The sequence below is a fragment of the Nycticebus coucang genome, chromosome 22 (genome assembly GCF_027406575.1).
Source record: "Nycticebus coucang isolate mNycCou1 chromosome 22, mNycCou1.pri, whole genome shotgun sequence".
Lineage (NCBI taxonomy): Eukaryota > Metazoa > Chordata > Mammalia > Primates > Lorisidae > Nycticebus > Nycticebus coucang.
In genome coordinates, this window is record NC_069801.1 from 51762869 (window position 1) to 51779264 (window position 16396).

Consider the following 16396-nt stretch of genomic DNA (forward strand, 5'->3'; position numbering starts at 1 on the left):
TCACCCTTGGTAGAGTGCTGTGACATCACAGCTCACAGCAATCTCAAACTCTTGGGCTTAAGCAATTCTCTTGCCTCAGCCTCCCAAGTAGCTGGGACTACAGATGCCCACCACAATGCCTGGCTATTTTTTTGTTGTTGTTGTCATTGATGTTTAGCAGGCCCGGGCCTAGTTGGAACCCATGGGCCCTGATGTATGTGGCTGGTGCCCTAACCACTGAGCTATGGGCACCAAGCCTAATTTTTCTATTTTTAGTAGAGATGGGGTCTTGCTCTTGCTCTTGCAGGTCTCAAACTCTCAAGGGATCCTCCTGCCTCAACCTCTCAGAGTGCTAGGATAAAAGTTGTGAGCCACTGCACCCAGCCACTTAACTTTATTTTATTATTATTTTTTTTTTAGGGATAGAGTCTCATTCTATCACCCAGGCTGAAGTACAGTGGTACAATCACACCTCACTGCAACCTTAAAATCTTGGGCTCAAGTAATCCTCTTGCCTCCAGCCTCCTGAGTAGCTAGAACTATAGGTTCCTGCCACCACACCAGGCTAATTTTTACATTTTTTTGTAGAGATGGGTCTTGCCATATTGCTCAGGCTGGTCTCAAACTGCTGGCCTCAAGTGATCGTCCCACTTTCGCATCCTCAAAATGCTGGTATTATAGGCATGAGCCACTATACCTGGCCTATTTTTTTTTTTTTTCAAAAAGTGATTCTTTTTTTATTTTTATTTTTTTGACACACAGTCTTACTATGTTGCCCTCGGTAGAATGCTGTGGCATCACAGCTGACAGCAACCTCAGACTCTTAGGCTTAAGCAATTTTCTTGCCTCAGCCTCCGTTTAGCTGCAACTACAGGCGCCCAACTCAATGCTCAGCTATTTTTTGTTTGCAGTTGTCATTGTTGTTTAGCAGGTCTGGGCCGGGCTTGAACCCGCCAGCCTTGGTGTATGTGGCTGGCACCCTACTCACTGAGCTACAGACGCTGAGTCCCTGGCCTATAATTAGTAAAACTGCTCATGTTTGTGTACAATTGATGAATTTTAGCACATATAAGGATTCCTGTAAGTACTGTCACAGTGATGGTTCTATCACCAAAAAACTCCATCCTGCTGCCCTTTTGTTGTCACACTTTCTCCCCTCACTTAGCTCATGGGAACCACTGCCCTGTTCTTAGTCACAGTAGTTTTGCTTTTTCCAAAAGACCTTATGAATGAAATCACATGTAACCTTGGACCTATTTCTCTTTGCTGGAGTCAAAGCAGCTCCCCTTGACAGGAAATCTACTCATAATTGTACATTACTTACGGAGTTGATGGGCCATGAAAATAGTCAGTTAGAATGCTCAGGAATAAGATGTTCTGGGTAATAACTTTTTAGGCTAACTAGAAATTAAGCAAAATCCCCTTTCTCTCTCTCTCTCTTTTTTTTTTTGAGACAGAGTCTCACTTTGTCACCCTCCGTAGAGTGCCGTGGCATTATAGCTCACAGCAACCTCAAACTGATGGGCTCAAGCGATTCTCTTGCCTCAGCCTCCCAAGTAGCTGGGACTATGGGTGCCCACCACAATGCCCAGCTATTTTTAGAGATGGGGTCTTGCTCTTGCTTAGGCTGGTCTCAAACCTGGAGCTCAGGTAATCCACCCGCCTTGGCCTCCCAGAGTGTTAGGATTATAGGCATGAGCCACCGTGCCCAGCCAATAAATGTGTGTTACTTTCAACAAATGGGGACATTTGGATTCAGAGAGCATAAGTGACTTGCCTGATCTGGTGAATAGCGATGCCGAGGTATAACACCCATCTTCTGGATCTTTACGTCATTTGAGTTTACTCCCTTGATTATTGTGTGAAATATTTCTTCCACATAAAGTGGAAGTTTTAGAATAGGATTCTTAAAGTGCTAAAATGCAGAGTCCTGGACACTGTCACATCCCATTGAATTTTAATCTCCAGAGGTGGGGCCCAGTAATTTGCCCTGGAAAAAGGTCTCTAAGTTACTCTTATGGATGCTAAAATTTAGGAGACAGGGCTGAGTGTGTATTGACCCCGGAACTTCTCTAAGAATACTGTTTTGTTTTTAAATAAAGCCCCAATAAGGGATTCTTTTCCTTTACAAACTGTAGCTTTTATCTAAAGTCCAGGGTTTTTATAGTCCAGTTTGGGGGTAGAGGGAAGCGGGAGAGGGGAGGGAGAAGATGTATGACAGAAGGAGGGAAGGCGTGAGGCAGGATCTCACCTACTGTGCACCTTGTGAGGGTGGATAACACGCCCCCTGGGTGAGGGGCTCTTCTACAAATGGAATTTTGCCCTGGAGGTGAGAACAATGTAATCTAAATATTGTACCCTCATATTAATTTGAATAAAGATGAAAAAATACATAAATAAAAACCCAAGTTTAAACAGAGAACTATAATAAAACAACTTCCAGATAATCAAGATTTTATTATTTTAGTCCCTCAGTTTCTCTAGGACAGTAAGAAATTTTTGAAGTCTCCAAGGCAAGACTACCTCAATTCTAGGGGAGCTGGCTTTCTTTCTTTCTTCTTCTTCTTTTTTTTTTTTTTTTTTTTTTGCAGTTTTTGGCCGGAGGCTGGGTTTGAACCTGCCACCTCTGGGGCTGGTGCCCTACTCCTTTGAGCCAGGGGCCACCGGGAGCTGGCTTTCTCATGCTAATGGTTAACTCATTCATTCACACAGTCATTTTCTTACTCCTGATGATTCTGGCTGCACCTAATAGAAAACCCTGACTCAAACAGCTGCTGGCAGATTTTAGAAGAGAGTGCCATGATTATCCCTACATTTGGAATAATCACTCTGACTGCAAGAAGGAAAATCAAACAGTGGCGTGCAGAAGTGAGGTCAGGTAGGAGTCCCAAGCTATGGCAGTACCAGCATGAATGGAAAGAAGATGAGTTTGAGAGAGACTGAAGGGGAAGGAAAAGAAGAAGGGGTCACAGATGACTTCTGTGCATGTGGCTTCGATGACAAGGTGGATGGGATGTTTGCCAGCACAGCAGAGAATGTTGGTTTAGGATCAGTGTTGGGGGTAGAGTGTAGGGAGATATGAGTCAGGGGTCATTGGGTCTGGTGCAAAGAAATGAAAACTGGACATCATCAGGGTATGAGCAATAGGCAAGTGACAAGAGTCCATCTCCTGTGCCCTTTCCCTCTGGAGTGCTGCCATCTCCTTTCCACAATGTCAACGAATCAGTCGGATGAATTAGCCCCTACCAAATAATGCATGGCAGTCTTAGAGTACTATTTTTGAAAGGAGAATAATAATACCTATCATGCTCTATTTTATGCAAAATAGTTTTATTGCTTCTGTAACTAGGATATACTTTTCTAGACAAGTCAAACTATACAGGAAAGTACAGAGAAGGGCCTCAAGTTTCATCACGCAGAGCTAAGTAAAGTTCACATTTTCACGACATTTCTTCTAAGCATATCTCTACACCCGTACATACATGATCTTACAAAATAAGAAAAAATTTTCTTTTAAAAAAAACCTACGGGAGGTGCCTGTGGCCCAGTGGGTAGGGCACCAGCCCCATATACTGAGGGTTCAAACCCAGCCCCGGTCAAAACTGCAACAACTGCCCGTGTGCTCTCCTCCCACCTCTCCCAGCCCCGCACCCCCATCTCCATGCTGCTGTGTTCTCTTCTCCTGCTTCGCCTGTCGCTGGGCGCTCTGTCCTCTGCTTCCCTGGTCCCATTGTCAACTTCATCATCCTCTAAGTTCAAGTCCTCACGGCGCCGCCTCTTCTTGCTTCTGCTGCCTGGGTCAGTATGCGCCGTGTTCTCTCCTGCATCCTGACAGCACCGGTGGCCCCCTTCCTTTTTCCTCCTTCATCCAAGACCCCCGTCTTCTTTCCTTCATGCTGCTGCCTCTTCTTTCTCTTCCTTTTCCTGGGGGACTGATCCGTTGGCTCTCTGCTCTTTAATCCTCTGCCCACTGTTCCTGCAGCCTCTTCGTCCTCGCCCCCTCCAGCTGTCCCCACTCTCATCTGAGACCTTGCCTGGGTGGTGTCTTTTCTTCTTGCTCTTCCTGAAGCTCTGGCCAATGTGTTCTGGGCACTTCGCATCCGCCTTCCTTTCCATTGCTATAGCCTCTTCCTCCTCTTTCTGCTTCATTTTCTTTTTCTTCTTTTTGGGAGTCTTGCTCTCTGACTGTGGTTGAGAGGCCTGAGAGGCCTGGCCTTTGAGATGAGCAAGAAGGACCTGCTCCCAGGCCTGCAGCTGAGCGAGCTTGGCCTTCACCGTGATCCCACGGCCTGCAGCCCTGTGTGCTGTTCGCTCCTCCCCGGCCCGGAGAGCATCTCATCAGTCAGAATCTTTGGGGGCTTGGGCCTCTGGTTGTCATTGTCATTGCAGCTCTCTAAGGCTCCGTCTGGCTTCTCTCCCTCTGAAGTCAGAGTGGCTGTCTTCACAAGCTTCTGATACAGCAAGTTGGCCTTGGGACAATTTTGACAGGTGGTCTCCTTAGAAAGGCACCTTATCTGCACACCATCCTGTCTGGTGGGCTGCAGCCTGGTTGAAAAGCTCGTCCCACCAGTGGTTGGTGAACTCCTTGGCAGGGCCATGTCCCACTCCATGAGTGTCCTGCTTCAGTGTCACCCTCAGGGCCAGGGTGATGCCATTTTCCTTCCTGCCCAGGCCTTTCCCTCGAGTCCATACACGCTTTAGCAGCTGCTGCACAGCAAACTTCATCCCATGACTCTTGACCTCTGGGATAACACTCATGGTGAGAAAAAGTCTATGTTCTCAGACTCTCACCAGGGAAGAAGAGGTGATATCATCCTGTCCCCGCAGGGTCCTCTCCACTAAAACACATGCCATACCAGACTTGTGCAACGCCATCTTCCACCATCCTCGTTTGCAAACTATTAACTTAAATAGCACAGGGAGGCTCTCTGAAAGAAAAAGTATTGTTCTGGGAATAGAGCATTGCAATGGGAGTGTGTGTGTGTGTGTGTGTGTGTGTGTCACACTAAAATTTGTGTAAAGGGAGGTAAAGGAAGATGACTTTTTAGAAGAAAAAAGTGATTCTTCCTTGACATTTACAAAAAAGAAAAAATGAGGACTACGTAATCGTTTCAAAATAATTATCCTTGGCTATCAAGTTCAACAACTAAGGTGACACCAGTCCAAGGTTGGACAGGCAGTGCTTGGCAGATGTCCTTGCTGAAGTATTTCTTGTGTAAGACTGTGATGGCCTTTGTGGAAGGTTGTGGTTTTTGCAGTCTCTTTTGATATCAGCCACACAAGGATGAAGGGCCTCTCTTCATGCCCTTCCCTGGCTCTATTTGTCAGGATTCTCTTAACGTTAGTGACTTGTAGGGACGGACAAAGATGTTTGGGCTTTGGGTAAAAGATGAGACAAGGATGTCTGGGCTCTTGTGTCCATACCCCTGGACAGGTGAGATGAAACCAAACGGTCCTGTGCCCTTAGATCACCACAACTATGTGTAACGATGCTTATGTTGCAGTAGCTGTTTGCCATGTTGCCACCTCTGTTCCTCTGGGTATAAAGGTGTATAGGACCTTCCCCTGTGCAGATGGCAGATGGCAGGTGGCAGAACATAGATTATGGACTTTCCATGTAGCCCAGCTCCCAGCCACCAGGAGCTGGATAAGGGGACCTGCTGTGCTGGCTTCCCCCACCCCCACCCTACTGCCACGAGCATGTCTTATCCGTCCTCTGTGCCCAAGTTTTTCTTCCATCCACCCAAAGTAAACTATTTGCACAAAGGACTCTATTTTGATTCTGAAAATTAAAAAAATAACTTATAAACATTTTTCTTAAAATAAACTTTTAATCTTTTTAATATTTATTAAAATACAGGAGTTGGAGGTTGCTGTGAGCTGTGTGAGGCCACGGCACTCTACCGAGGGCCATAAAGTGAGACTCTGTCGCTGTGTGAGGCCACGGCACTCTACCGAGGGCCATAAAGTGAGACTCTGTCGCTGTGTGAGGCCACGGCACTCTACCGAGGGCCATAAAGTGAGACTCTGTCTCTACAAAAAAAAAAAAAAAAACGAATTAATATTTTAAACCTATTGCCAAATCACACTCCAAAAACACTACCTGTGGGAAATAAGAATACCAATGTTTTCACACCCTTATCACCATTTTGTTATCTCATTATTATTTAAGCGGGAGGAATTGTGGATACTGCGCTGGTTGCTCTATTTGGTCTTCCAGCATCTCTCGTATCAGGGATGTAAGCAGTTTGCTTCAGATCAGGCCCCCACAATGGGAATTCAGCCACTAGTCTTCTTTTCCAACCTACCACAATGTCCAGTTCTCAGTGCTTTCCAGACAAGAAAGACTGAAGTGAATGTTCCTGCTTGACCAGTCTTAGCTATCAAAAGGCCGTCAGCAGAAATGGTGGCATTGCCGTTACTGTCCTTGGTGCTGTCCTTGGCCTCCCAAAGTGCTGCGATCAGTGGTGTGAGCCGCCACGTCCAACTCATTATTTTATACAGAGAGAATAAAATGATAATTCAGTCCTCCCAACACGGCTGATTAAAATTTGTTTTTTATTATTGATAGTTTGGGAAAATGTATACAAATAGTAACTATTAATGTCATGTAAATAAATCTTTTTAGGATTGTTGTCAAGTTCGGAATAACCGGAGGAGCTCGGTGCGCCGCGGTCGGTAACTAACGCCTGGACCAGGGGCGGCGGTCGCAGAGCGGCCTGGCGGGGTGTAGAGGCCCGGCCAGCGCGTGGCCGTGGCCGGGCAGCCTGAGGTAGAGCCTCGCGTGCAGGCTTTGACCCGACTGGGCAGTGAGGGTGGGGTCCCTCCCAGCCGGCCGTCTGCAGTGCCCTCGATGCGGGCGGGGACCTTGCGGAGCAGAGTGGAGGCTGGGCCGGGCCCTGGGCCCCGGGCCCTGGGCAGGGTAGGAGGCCACCTGGCTCGCTCGCCCACACGGGTGGGTGAGGCAGCCGCGACGATGGACGCCTTCGAAGAAGAGAGCTTCGCGCTGTCCTTTTCCTCTGCCTCTGATGCAGAATTTGATGCTGTGGTTGGATATTTAGAAGACATCATCATGGATTTCTCTGGTAGAAAAGTACATTGAAGAACAGCTGCTAGAGCGGATCCCTGGATTTAACATGGCAGCTTTCACAACGACGTTACAGCACCATAAAGATGAAGTGGCTGGTGACATATTTGACATGCTGCTCACATTTACAGATTTTCTGGCCTTTAAAGAAATGTTCCTGGACTATAGAGCAGAAAAAGAAGGCCGGGGCCTGGACTTAAGCAGTGGTTTAGTGGTGACTTCATTGTGCAAATCATCTTCTGTGCCAACTTCCCAGAACAATCTGCGGCATTAGGTCCTACATCCCCCCAGTGAATGGGATCATTCTGGATGTCACCAGCCCAAGAAGCCAATAGGCTCAACTAATGCTAACAGAATACATCTGGGACAGACTGACTCGTCTTGCGTTCATGTTAAGTATTGATGGGTCAAAAACAAAATGACCTAACTCTCCAGCACCTAGTTCTCTTGTAACAACTTCCCCTTTCTCTTATTCATTAAACTTAGTACTTCGTCTCTTCCTCCCTCCCCCTCTCCCCCAGTAAGATCCTTACTCAGGTGCTTCTGAGTCAGTCTCCACTTGGGGGCCCCTTCCCCAACATACGTGTTGGTGTCAACAGTGTGGAATACCCCCCCATCACGAGCCCTATTTGTCCCAGCCGGCTTTGCATGAATTTTTTTGTGCACTCACAGTTCTTTTTCACATGGGTCAGTTTCAGAATCAATGGAGTTTTTGAGTATTTATTTAGGGTGTTACTCAAGCTAGTTGCCCATTTTGAGATTTCTGAATCTCCTTTGATCACAACTTATCCTGCTATAAGAATTAACTAAAAGAGGTGTCCTTTACTAAAAGCTACCTGTGAAAATCAACTCCCTAGTCTTAATATTTGCATCCTCGCATCACTATGTCTTCTGCTGATCCTAATGTAGTCCCACTGTTTTTAGAAGTCTCTTCAGCATTATTTTTGAAAAAATATTTTTATAGATAAACTCAGGCTAACCTAGTGGACATGATCTTGGAACTTCCATGATTACCCACTTAAAGATCAAAGTATTATATGCTGTGTGCTTAGTTGCTTGCGCTATGTAGGCGAAAGTGCTTTCTATGTTGGCGTTCTTTCTTATTTTACTGGGCACAGATGAATATATGTGCTAGAAATCTACTAAAAGGTATCTTGTTTTTTAGCATGTTAAATGTGTTCGTGCATGTTTGTTAAAAATCCTTCTGTATAAACCAGTTTGTTAGGTTTCCTGTTGGCTGGGTAGAGACTCAAATTTCTTTCTGTCCAAATCTCTCCTACCAAGCTGGTGTTCTACTGGTCCAGTTCAGCATGGATAGGGGGTGGTAAACAACTTTGCTGGTCCTCTGTCTGCTCTGGTTTAACACAATGCTTGCTAGAATGTTACTTATCAGAAAGCATGTGTCACATCTCTAGAAATAGGAAAAAGCATAGTAATTCAATTCCAGTGAGTACCTTGATTTTTTTTTTTATAAGTAAAAATAAGTCTGTATTCTGGTTTTAAAGGATGCGCTGTGTAAGCTATGTGTTTTTCTGCACTGATGTGTTGCTTATTAAATACTTTTGTACCATGAAAAAAAAAAAAAGTTCGGAATAACCTCCTTTTAGTTTCTTTCAGCTATGAGTGCCAAGGTTTCAAAGCATTTCAGAGTTTCTCATGCAGTGAATAATTTCTACTTTCTGAATTGCATATACTCATTAACTAGGGCTTTGGGAGGTATTTGGGAGACATTTCTTCAAGTGAGTAGTCCTGAAGCTTAAGCATCATTAATCATTAATTTCATGTAAATTCTTTTCTGCATATCCAGCTTTAGCTACATTTAACAAACTGATCGAAGTCTCAGATGATGGAGACTCAGATCTTGCTGATATGACCATGGACCAAAGGGCAAAGACATGAGAACAACTAACTATAGAGCAGGGCAGGATGTTAGCACTGGAAAACTTCCTAACGAATTTAATTTTCACTACAAATGCTGGGAATATCACATACATATTTGCAATTGTACAATCCTTTCCACAAATACCTGACTATTATATGCCCAACACTACTGGGCACAGGTCAGGAGAGGAAATAGAAAAACATTCAACAGGATCACGATAATGCTAACAGCTCATATTTATTGAGCATGTATAATTTGTCAAGCACTGTGATGGTTAATTTTAGGTGTCAACTTGACTGGGTTAAGGGATACCCAGGTAGCTGGTAAAACATTATCTTTGCATATGTCTGTGACAGTGATTCTGGAAGAGGATTGGCATTCGAATCAATACACGGAATAGGGAAGATCTGCTCTCACTGGGGCATTCCAGTTTGGTTGAAGAGAGAATGAAAAGGCAGAGGAAAGGTAAATTTTCTCTCTTTTCTGGAGCTGTGACATCCATCTTCTCCTAGCCTTGGTCATCAGAACTTCAGGTTCTCCACCTTTCAGATAGTGGGATTTGCACCAGTGCCTGCTTCCCACCCACGTTTCTCAGGCCTTCAGCCTCCAACTGAGAGTTGCACCCTTGGTTCTCAGGCCTTCAGACATGGAGTTGGATTGAGCTATGCCACTGGCTTCCTTGGTTCTCCAGCTTGCAAACAGCATATCGTGGGACTTCTCAGCTTGCAAATTCCCATAATAAATCCCTTCTTGTCTATCTACCAACTCATCCATCCTATTAGTTCGGTTTCTCTGGAGAGTTGTAACTAATAACAGGCACAGTTCTAATTCTATTTAAATACAATACAATAATACATTAAATGCAATATAACAGTACAAAGTAGAACGTGCTGAGGGCCTTGCGAGTGGTTCAGTACTGTGGAAGTACTTAAAAAGGAGGGATAATGTTTAGACTCAATGACAATGATAACTATTGAGCACCTGTTGTGCACTAGGTTGTCACACCCATCATCTCATTATAATCCTCAAAACAGCTCTACCAAGGGGACATGGCCTTGATACATCAATGTTCAGAGAAGTTAGGGAGCTGGTCCAAAGAGAATAAGTGGTAGAACCAGGTGCTGGATGTTTGACCTTTTAGGAAAGATGTTACAAATCAGGCTTGCGCAGCCACAGTGGATCTTGGCTTTGTTCAACTTTAATGAAGGATACAAGCATGTGGTCCAGCAGGCCAAGAAAGAGTAAAAGGATTTAACAAAAATAGCAGCCTCCTACTCCTTCCTCCCATACCCCAGTGCGGCTTTTCTTTCTTTTTTTTTTTTTTGGTAGAGACAGAGCCTCAAGCTACTGCCCTGGGAAGAGTGCTGTGGCATCACAGCGCACAGCAACCTCCAACTCTTGGGCTTAAGCGATTCTCTTGCCTCAGCCTCCCAAGTAGCTGGGATTACAGGCGCCCGCCACAACGCCCAGCCATTTTTTGGTTGTAGTTGTCATTGCTGTTTGGCAGGCCCTGGGCTGGATTCGAATCCACCAGCTCTGGTGTATGTGGCTGGCGCCTTAGCTGCTTGAGCTATAGGCGCTGAGCTGACAGAGTCTCATTTTATCACCCTCGGTAGAGTGCCATGGTGTCACACAGCAACCTCCAACTCCTGGGCTTAGGCAATTCTCTTGCCTCAGACTCCCAGTAGCTGGGACTACAGGCACCTGCCACAACACCCGGCTATTTTTTTGTTTTGCTGGGGCCGGGTTTGAACCCGCCACCCTTGGTATATGGGGCTGGTGCCCTACCCACTGAGCCACAGGCGCTGCCCTAGGGCCGCTTTTCTTCTCTGGCAGCTGGTTTCCCAGAGAGCTGGGAGCTCTTGAGGGTGAGGGCTGCCCCCTAATCTCTGTGTGGTCAGTGTCAAACATAGGGCCAGTGTCCCGAAGTTAACTGATCCCCAGCTTGATTCCTTTTTTTTTTTTAATTGTTTGGGATTCATTGAGGATACAAAGAATTAGGTTATACTGATTGCATTTGTTAGGTAAAGTTCCTCTTATAATTGTGTGCCGCCCCAAAGAGGTATGCCATACACTGTGACCCCATCCCTCTCCCTCCTCCCCCTCCCCACTTCCTCATTCCCCTACCCCCCACTTTGTGTTAGATCATCTACTGCCTTCATATTAGAATTGAGTACATTGGATTCTTGCTTCTCCATTCTTGTGATGCTTTACTAAGAAGAATGTGTTCTACCTCCATCCAGGTTAATACAAAAGATGTAAATTCTCCATCTTTTTATGTCTGAATAGTATTCTATGGCCTACATATACCACAGCTTGTAAATCCATTGCTGGGTTGGTGGGCATTTGGTTGTTTCCACATTTTGGCAATTGCAAATTGAGCTGCCATAAACAGTGTAGTCCCAGATTGATTCTTTTTTTTTTTTTGAGACAAAGTCTGGGTAGAGCGCCATGGCAACATCATAGCTCACAGCAACCTCCTACTCTTGGTCTCAAGCAGTCCTCTTGTCTCAGTTTTCTCTTTTGTATTTTTAGTAGAGACAGGGTCGGGCTCTGGCTCAGGCTGGTCTCAAACCTGTGAGCTCAAGCAATCTACCCGCCACGGCCTCCCAAAGTGCTAGGATTACAGGCATGAGTCACCGCTCCTGGCCCCAGCTTGATTCTTAAATAACAATCCTTTCAGTTTCTTCTAACAAAATCAGAACATTTTACTTATTTATTTATGACAGAATCTTACTCTGTTGTCATGGTGTCAACATAGCTCCGAGCTACCTCAAACTCTTGGGCTCAAGTGATCCACCTGCCTCAGTTTTCCTATTTTTTTTGTAGAGACAGGGTCTTGCTCTTGCTCAGTCTGGTCTCAAACTCCTCAGCAAGGCTGGTTTAACATACGCAAATCCATAAATGTAATTCACCACATAAATAGAAGCAAAAACAAAGACTGTACGATCACTTCAATAGATGCAAAAAAAAAGCATTTGATGGGGCCAGGTGTGGTGGCTCATGCCCGTAATCTCAGCACTTTAGGAGGTGTGCAGACTGCCTGAGCTCACGAGTTCAAGACTAGCCTGAGCTAGAGCGAGACCCCATCTCTAAAAATAGCCAGGCATTGTGGCAGGAGCCTGTTGTCCCAGCTACTTGAGAGGCTGAGACAAGAGAATTGCTTGAGTCCAAGAGTTAGAGGTTGCTCTAAGCTATGACACCAGGCACTCTACCAAAGTCAACAAAGTGAGACTCTGTCTCAAAAAACAAAGTATTTAACAAAATTTAGCCTCTTTTTCTAAGAAGAATGCTTAAGAAATTAGGCACAGATGGGACTTTTTTTTTTGAGAGAGAGCCTCAAACTGTCGCCCTGGGTAGAGTGCTGTGGCATCACAGCTCACAGCAACCTCCAACTCCTGGGCTCAAGTGATTCTCCTGTCTCTGCCTCCCAAGTAGCTGGGACTACAGGCACCTGGCACAACATCTGGCTATTTTTTTGTTTGAAGCCGTCATAGTTGTTTGGCGGGCCTGGGCTGGATTCGAACCCACCAGCTCAGGTGTATATGGCTGGTGCTTTAGTTGCTTGAGTCACAGGCGCTGAGCCAAGATGGGATATTTTTTAAACTGATTGAAGCCATCTAAGACAGACCCACAGCTAATATCATACTGAATGGAGTAAAACTGAAAGCTTTTCCACTTAGAACTGGACCCAGATAAGGTCGTTCACTATCACCACCACTATTCAACATGGAGCTGGAAATCCTAACCAATGCAGTTAGGCAAGAGAAGCACATCTGAATGGGGGCAAAGGGGTCAAACTCTTGTTCTTTGCCAATGATATGATCTTATACTTAGAAAACCCCAAAGACTCAACCACAGGACTCCTGGAAGTGATCAAGAAATACATTAACATCTCAGAGTAGAAAATCAGTGTCCACAAATCAGCAGCCTTTGTATATGCCAATAATAGTCAAGCTGAGAAGCAAATCAAGGACACAATACCCTTCACCATAGCTCCAAAGTAAATGCAATACCTGGGAATATACCTGACAAAGGAGGTGAAGGATTTTTTTTTTTTGCAATTTTTGGCCAGGGCTGGGTTTGAACCTGCTACCTTTGGCATATGGGGCCAGCGCCCTACTGCTTTGAGCCACAGGCGCCACCCCCAGAGGTGAAGGATCTTTACAAAGAGAATCATGAAATCCTAAGAAAAGAAATAGCAGAAGACTTTAACCAATGAAAGAATATACCATGCTCACAGCTGGGAAGAATCAATATTGTTAAAATGTCTATACCACCCAAAGCAATCTATAGATTTAATGCAATCACCATTAAAATACCAACCTCATACTTTGAAGAACTGGAAAAAAATAGCTCTTTGTTTTGTAGGGAACTGAAAAAAACCGGTATAGCCAAGGCAATTCTTAGTACTAAAAACAAAGCCGGAGGCATCACTCTACCACATTTCAGGTTATATAACAAGTGCACAGTGATCAAAACATCATGGCCCAGGGGGTTTTGTTTGGTTTATTGAAGATCAGGTGGTGCTAAGAGATAAAAGCTTACCCCAGGCTGACATCATCTAGAGTTTGGGGCACAAAATAGAGACATAGACATATGAAACAGAATAGAGATGAAACTAGTCTCTTAGCACCATCTGATTTTCAATAAACCAAACAAAAGCACACGCTGGGGAAAAGAATCCTTATTTAATGAATGATGCTGGGAGAACTAGATAACCACATGTAAAAGACTGAAACTGGACCCATACCACTTACAAAAATTGATTCAAGATGGATAAAAGATTTAAACCAAAAACATGAAACAATACAAATCCTTGAAGAAAGTATGGGAAAAACTCTAGATGATGTCAGCCTGGGGTAAGATCTTGTGAAGAAGACTTCATTGGCAAACAACAAAAAATAAACAAATAGGACTTAATTAAGCTGAAAGGCTTCTGCACAGCTAAGGACACAATTAAAGCTAACAGACGACCTTCGGAATGGAAAAGAAATTTGCATGTTACAAATCTGACAAAGAGTTGATAACTAGAATCTACAGAGAATTCAAGTTAATCAACAACAACAACAAAAGAGCAAATGATTCTAGCTATCGCTGGGTAAGAAACATGAACCGAACCTTCTCTGAAGAAGACAGACTAATGGCCAGCAAACATAAGAAAAATGCTCATCATCCTTAATCATCAAAGAAACGTAAATCAAAAGCAGCCTGAGATAGCACCTAACCTCAGTGAGAATAGCCCATATCACAATGTCCCAAAGCTGCAGAGGCTGACACAGATGTGGAGAGAGGGAACACGTTTACCCTGTCGGTGGGATTGCAAACTAATATAGCATCTTTGAGGAGTATCCCCAAAGAGCTCAAAATAGACCTTCCTTTCGATCCTGCAATCTCATTACTAGGCATCTACCCAGAAGAAAAAAAAATCATTTTATCATAAGGACGATCACACTAGATTATTCATCACAGCTCAATTTATAATTGCCACAATGTGGAAACAACCCAAGTGCCCATCAACTCATGAATAGATTAACAAACTGTGGTGTATATATACAACAGAATACTATTCAGCCATAAAAAGATGGAGACTTTACATCTTTTGTATTAACCTGGATGGAGTTGAAACACATTCTTCTTAGTAAAATACCGCAACAATGGAGTAGCTAGTATCCAATGTACTCGATACTAATATGAAGCCAGAAGATAAACTAATACACACCCATACAATAGAAAAACTCAGTTCAATTCAAGTTGGGGGGAGGGGAGATGGAGGGAGAGGGGGAAAAAGGAAGGGGATGGGTGTGCCCCCACTTCTGGGCATATGGCACATCTCTTGCGGGTGGGACACAACTATGACAGGGACCTTTTTCTTTCTCTCTCTCTCTTTTTTGTTAAGAAGACCCAGGCAGGGTTCAAACCCACCACCCTGGTGCACTGGGCCGGCACTCTGACTGAGCTACAGGTGCCTAGTGAGGACCTTTCTTAACAAATGCAAACATTGTAACCTAATCATTTGTACCCTCATATGCACCTGAAATTGAAATGAATAAATACTTTTTAAAAAAAGAAATACATCTTAAATGAGATCATTGATATTCACTTGGTAAACCTGACATTTAACGTCAACCCCTTGGGAAGACTTGGTCAGAAGTAAACACCCAGGTAAATTTCCCTCCTGTGGGTGCAGTGCGATCCTATCAGAGCACCCGTGCTCCTGTGGTTAGTTAGAGGATGACTTCACTGGGGAAGCTGGTGGGGCCCCACCTACTCTTCCTGTTTGCCTCCCTCTCCTCCCACTATTCTCCACATTTGCCCTCAGCCCCCTTTCTCTCCTCCCTCATGTAGGGTGATCATCTCATCTCTGTCCTGCCTTCAAAAGTGCCCCAGCAATGACAAAACCTCTCTGGATCCTGCCTTCCTCCCCACCCCGCCATGGCCGCCAACTCTCACCTCCTCTTAACACACAAATTCCTTTGCCAAATCAATGCCTTTGCCTGAGTCCTACTTCCCTCATCAGCACAGTAATGTTGCTCAGCCAGTTTGTGAAGATGAGATCATCTCGATTTTATCCTTGATATTCGTTTGGTAAGTTGGTTTCAAAACTGACAACTCCAGAGATCCCCTGAGGAGTGAAGGGCAAACACTCCAGCTAACTCAAGTCTTTTGCAGAGGCAGCAACGATCCTATCAGCCCCTTGTCCAACCAGCTCCTCTCACCTTTTCTCACAGACAAGCTCCTGGCTAAGCTGGCCATGCTGGCCGCCCTCACTTCCCTGCCCCTATGCATGGCAATCTCACTCAGGCTCCCGTGACCCTCTCCTGACCAGTGGCTTCTAGACCACGGATGGCTTTAGAATTGCCAGATACAGTGGGCCCTTGTCAGTCCTCCCGCTTGCCTTCCTGATCCCCTCTTCTCCTGAAACCCTGTCCTCTCCTGGGTCTGTGACCAGCAACCTCCTGCCTCCAGCCTGATCCCTCAGCCTCCGGCCTGAGCCCTGTCCTTTCCCACTTTTAGCCTTGGTGTGGCTCAGGGCCTCCTCCTTGGCCCATTGCCCTCTGAGTGCTCAAAACCCCACCCCCTGTGTGACCTCACACCTGTTGAACTTGCAGAGGCTTGTACATCTTTCTAGGCAGCAGAAGTCTGGCAGGCAGAAATGCGGTTTTCAAGCAAGATGTCTGTGGCACTGATCTTGGCTCCACACAGGGTCCCTGGAGTTGATCTCACTGTTCTGGTAGAAGAGGGTCTTCACCAATGCTGCCTCCCCTCCTCCCTACTGATGAGTAGAGGATCTGGGGGGGGGAGCTTGAGCCAATTCATATGAGAAACCCAGCATCCTTGGGAAAAGGAGGGTTTGAGATCTGATCTTGTCTGTGGTCCCAGAGTTGGTGGAAAGGGCATCAAAAGCCACAGAGGATGGCGGTCTGTGGGCGGAGCTGCCACACAGG

At 45.2% G+C, this 16396-nt stretch overlaps 2 pseudogenes; one reads left to right on the top strand and one right to left on the bottom strand.

Annotated features, from left to right (window-relative positions):
- Positions 1–3062: 3062 nt before the first annotated feature.
- LOC128574737 (G patch domain-containing protein 4-like) lies at positions 3063–4737 on the bottom strand (annotated as a pseudogene).
- A 1948-nt stretch (positions 4738–6685) lies between these two features.
- Positions 6686–8634, top strand: LOC128575345 (ADP-ribosylation factor-like protein 2-binding protein; annotated as a pseudogene).
- Positions 8635–16396: the final 7762 nt, after the last annotated feature.